We start from the raw sequence: 6,109 nt of genomic DNA on the forward strand, positions 1-6,109 counted from the left end.
TCTTTGCCACAGTTCTTTTCCCTTTGTCCTAAGATACCCTAGCTTGCTTTCTGCTCCTGATTCCTTATTACTTCTCCTCAATCCCTGGAGATTCCTTCACCTGCATAGCAGTTTGTTCTCTGGAGAGACTAGAGAGCCAAGTAAGCCTCCACAATTGAAGCAGACTGTTCACCATTGCCAAAGCATGCCAACTCTCATTCTTTATTCTATGTCGAGGTTACTTCAAACTCGTCATTCAGCCATTGAAATGTCCCCTGCATGTAGTGCTCCCATTCTGCTAATCATATCGCTGCCTAGACTTCAAAGCATTGTCAAATTCTTTTGGTTTGCTGAAAGAATCTTCCCTCCTCTGAAAGACTCGTGTAGTGTTGATTGCCTATTCCATTCATTTAACAATTCTGTGCTAGCTAATCCAATTCATTCTTGGATGTAAATATGCCACATTGCCCTACCTTGCTCCAGATTGTCATTTCATGAAAGTAAAAATTGGGTTTTACCCCACTTTGTCTTTCCAGGAAGCCCTTAGCATTTGACATGCATAATGCTTATTCAGTTGACCCTGAATACATGTGTCTGGCTTGAATGAATGTGCACTATCCAAACGACTTCACTTGGAACCAGGAACCAGTTCCAGCAAGGCTCGGAACTGCATCCAGAGTTAGAAGTGTCAGACACCTCGGGGTCTCTACCATCTCTATCACCATACTCATTCCCAGTGATGTCAGAAATTGTTTAAGTAAGCAGATCTATAGATGAGGAGAGAAGCTTTGGCTAAAGAACCACATCTGAGTCTTAAGCACAAAAGCAGCTGAAGTCTTGAGAGTAGAAAATATCTAGAGTGAACAGAGAAAGAGAACTGAAGGAACACAAGTATTTAATGAGAGTGAATATTTAAGCCTTTGAGAAGTTTAAAACAAAAGGCAAGGAGTTAGGAGATAAAGCAAGAGGAAGTGTTGACATGAAAAGACAACAGAAGTTTCCAAGAAAGAGGGAATTTCAGTAGTCCTAAATTCTGCATAAAAGTAAATTTAAGACTGTAAATTGTTTATTAGCTTTAGTAACATGTAGGTCAATTGGTGACCTGGCAAGAAAATAGAGGCAATGAACAAAAATAAACTACTTGATTTCCAGACTTACTATAACTACTACAGTGATCAAGACAGGGTGGTACTGGAGTGATGATAGACAGACAGATCGGTGAAAAGAACAGTGCAGCAACAGACCCACACTTACAAAGTCCATCAATTTTCAACAAAGGAGCCAAGGAAATTCAATGAGGAAAAAGATTCGTCTTTTCAACAAATCGTGATGGCATAACTGGATTTCTGTATGGGAAAAAAATGTTCCTTAATCCTGATCTTACACTGTACACAAAAATTAACTTGAAACGAATTGCCAATCCAAATATAAGAGGTAAAGACCGTTCAACTTGTAGAAGAAAACATAGAAAAAATAGTTGGGACACAAAGATATCTTAAATAAGCCACTGGAAACAAAAATTAATTATAAAGTAGATATTACAATTTTAAATATTCTGTTCTTTGAAAGAAATACTTAAAATGAAAAAATAAGCCAGACTCAGGGATGTAATATTTGCAAAATATACCTAACAAAAAGCTTGTATCCATGAAAAAAAAAAAAGGAACACTTATAATTTGATAACAAGACAAACTGCCCAATTTAAAAATTGGCAAAAAAAAAATAGAATTTCACAAAAGATATATGAATGGCCAATATGTACATAATACTTAATCCACCAGTTATCAGAAAAATGCAAAGAAAATCACACTGGGATGCCCTATACATCGATTAGAATGATTAAAATGAAAAAGATTGATAACATTAGGTTTTGGTGATGATGTAGCATAATTGAAACCCCCATATATTGCTGGTGGGAACACAAAACAGTTCTATCCCTTTGGAAAAGAGTGTAGTAGTGTCTTAAAAAATTAAACATATGCTGATCATATCAACCAACAATCTCACTTAGATATTTATCCAAAAGAAATGAAAATGTGTGTCTACTTAAAGACCTATATTTGAATATTCATGGCTACACTATCCATAATAACCAAAATGTGAAAATAACCTTATTTTCCATCAACTGGTGAATAAATAAAAAATTATTAATAATAAAAATACTGTCATATCACTCTACAATGAAAAGGAACAAGATACTAATACACACAACATAGATAATTCTTAAAAACATGCTAAGTAGAAAGTCAAATACAAAGATTATAAACTGCATGATCCCATTTACAGAAATTCTAGAAAAGGCAAACATAGTGAGGAAAGCATATCAGTTGTTGTCTGGGATCAAGGTTTAGGAGAGAGAATTAACTGCAAAGGAGCATATGGAAACTTCAGGGCGATGGAACTTTTCCTTACCTCAATTGTGGTGGAAGTTATACAACTATATACGATTACCAAAATTCATCAGACTTTACACTTAAAATGAGTCTATTTAATTGCATGTAAATTATACCTCAATAAAGAAAAAAGCCAGTGAAAAAGGAATCAAGTCTTTAGATATTTTTCTGAGAACATAAATCAAGACTGAGTGTGGGATCAGGTGAGCAGTTCAAAACAAAATTAATTACTTCAAAGCAAAACTTCATCCCTTTCAATATATAATACTGGGTTTTTGTGCACCTCTAACCTCAGAATTTAGAAAGAGCTGTACACATATCTATGCAGTAATGTACAACTAATGTCAAAACAATAATTCCTCGAAAAAATAAAATTTACATTACACAGACATTTAGAATTGAGATTTCTAAAAATATGTGGCACTAGTTCAAAACTGGACAAACTTTTCAAAAATGTGGTGATTTTAACAAGGAAATAACACTCTGGGTAGCCATACTGTCACCTTTTCCTATGTCAGGTCTTCAAGGTAAACCTACTAATTTCACAGGTAAATTCATGTCATTTATAATTATTCTAAGCTATTTAAGGGCATTTGGGAAATTTTTAAAAGAAGCAGCTCACAGAAAAGTCCAAGTAAGAGTGTTAAGAGGCATTCAAATGATTTAGTTCACACATCTGACTTTCAACTTTCAGATTACTTGGCTTTAGAGAATCAAAAATGCTCCAATTGTACATTTATCAACAGTTACAAATCAAGCATGACATTCACATCTACTATGTATCTCTAGACTTCTGCTCAAAGATACACATGTAGAGACACTGATGCCATTAAATAGTGAGACATCATAGTTATTGGTATGGAACGTTTCTAAGATACATTAACATGTTGGTACAGAATACTTCTGGAAGGATCAAGAAATTAGAAGCCATGTTTGCCTCTAGTTAAAAGAACTGGAGTCTGGTCATTAAGGACAGAAAGGAGATTGACTTTTTCACTCTATTTTTTTTTGTTCCGTTTCACCTTTTTAATTAACCACATTAAAGTATTACCTTAAAAAGTATATACAGTTGACCCTTGAACAACACAGGTTTGAACTGCATGGGTCCACTTTTATGCAGATTTTTTTAATAAATAAGTACTACAGTAGCACATGGTCTGCAGTTGGTTGAATCTGAGGATGTGGACCTGTAATTACAGAGGGATCGACTATAAAGTTTTATGAGGATTTTCAACTGTGCTGGGAGGAAGGAGGGGTCTGTACTCCTAAACACCCTTGAACTGTTCAAAGGTCACCTGTAATACTTATGCAAATAATCACTGATTTAAAAAATACATCAGTTCAATTAGGAAAGGTGGGTTTCTCGAGAGCAGCGACTGACTGCCTAAATTTAGTACTCTCCTCGTCCAGGAGATTTTATGTATATTAAGTGCTTCGTAAAAACAGCACTTTTCTATAACAACATTAAACTCGACTCAGAGCATCTTCTATATTTTAGTGGAATTTTCAATAAACCAAAATCATAACTTCAGAGAAAGCACAAAAATTCAACAGTACTCCAAATTTGAACCTAATTTTTACAATGTGGCATAATGTAATAAATACTAAACAAAACTTCCATCCCTGGTCTCGGGAAAATAAATCTCTTCACTTCTCTGGACTTATTTTCAAGTCTAGAAAGTAATGATGGCTGTGCATATATGAGTGAGGTTAGACTATATACATTTTGGATATTAAAGTCTGAATGAGTAAAATTCTCTTTGCTTTTAAAACAGCTTTACTGTGATATAATTCACACACTATAGAATCTATCTATTTAAATTGCACAATTCAATGGTTTTAGTATATTCAAACTTTTGCAATAATCGTCACAATCAATTATAGAACATCTTCATCATCCACCCACTCCTCCCAAAACCCATCTTACTAGCAGTCTTTTCCCTTCTCCGTCCTCAACACTCCCTTCCTGCCAGGCCTTGGCAACCATGAATCTTACCTTCTGTTTCTTCTATATATTCTAGATTTGCCTATTTGGAACATTTTGTATGAATTTAATCATATATGGTCTTTTGTTACTGGCCTTTTTCATGTAGCATGTTTTCAAAATTCATCATACTACAGTATTTATCAGTTACTTTTTTTTTTATTGCCAGTATTTCGTTGTATGGAAGCACCACATTTGGTTTATCCACTCATCACTTGATGGGCATTTGGGTTGTTTCCACTTTCAGGCTGTTGTGAATAACGCCATTACAGACATTTGTATACAAGCTTTTGTGTGGAAGTTGTCTTCATTTCTCTTGGGTATACACCCCAAAAAGATTTGCCGTGTTTCATGGTAACTATATTTAGCCATCCGAGGAACCACCAGCCTTTTTGGAAAAATTTTACACTCCTACCAGCAGGATATGAAGGTTCCATTTTCTCCATATCCTCAGACTTGTTTTCATCTTTTTAAATTCTAGCCATCCTATTAGGTGTGAAGTGGTATCTCTTTGTGGTTGATTGGCAACTTTCTGATGACTAATGAAGTTGAGAATTTTTTCATCTGCTTATTGGCTATTTGGATATCTTATTTGAAGAAATGTCTATTCAGATATTTTACCTACTTTTAAGTTCTCTTTTAAAAAAACCCTTAGTTAACTAATTTAAAAAATTTTGTTGGAGGGGGAGGTAATTAGGTTTATTTGTTTATTTTTTAATGGAGGTACTGGGGACTGAACCCAGAACCTTGTGCATGCTAGGCATGTACTCTGCTGAGCTACACTCTCCTTAAGTTCTTTTTATTGAGTTGTGTTCTTTATACAAGTCCCTCTAGATACAAGCCTCTTTATTACTTTTATGATTCCCAAATATTTTCTCCCATTGTAATGTGTCTTCTTTTTCTTAACGATGTCCTCTAAAACACGAAAGGTTTTAGTTCTGATGAAGTCCGATTTATTTTTTCTTGTCTGAGCTTTGATGTCATACCTAAGAAACCCTTGTCTAATTCAAAGTTACAAAGATTAATGTCTATGTTTTCTTCTAAGAATTTTATAGTTTTAGCTCTTACCTTTAAGTCTCTAATCCATTTTTTGTGTTAATTTTTATATATTGTATGAGGTCGAGACCAAACTTTATTTTGCATGTGGATAGCCAGTTGTTAACAGTGGCGTTTGCTCGGACTACTGTTTCCCCATTAAATTGTCTTGGCAGTCTGGTTGAAAATCAACTGAGCATAAATGGGAGGACGTATTTCTGGATCTTCAGCACTATCCCACTGACCTCCATGTCTACCTTTATGCCACTCAATACTTTCTCATTACTATAGCTTTGTGGTCATCAAGTTTTGAAATCAGAATCAGGAAAGGCAAGTCCTCTCCTACCTTTTGTTTTTGTTTTTTTTTTAAGATTTTTTTCGCCTATTCTGTGTCCCTTAAATTTCCATATATATTTTAGAATTAGCTTATCAATTTCTAGAAAGAAATCAGCTGGGATTGATGGGGATTGCACTGAATCTGTTGGAGGATATTGCCATCTTAATATCAAGTTTTCTGATCCATGAACATGAACATGGGATTTTTTTTATTTATTTAGGTTTTCTTTAATTACTTTCAATGATTTTTGTACTTTTCAGAGTATAAATTTTGTATTTCTATTAAATTTATTCCGAAGTATTTTATTCTTTTTGATATTGCTGCAAAAAGAATTTTCTTAACTTCATTTAGTATTATTCATCGTGGGGGCACAGATATACA

The sequence above is a fragment of the Vicugna pacos genome, chromosome 15 (genome assembly GCF_048564905.1).
Source record: "Vicugna pacos chromosome 15, VicPac4, whole genome shotgun sequence".
Lineage (NCBI taxonomy): Eukaryota > Metazoa > Chordata > Mammalia > Artiodactyla > Camelidae > Vicugna > Vicugna pacos.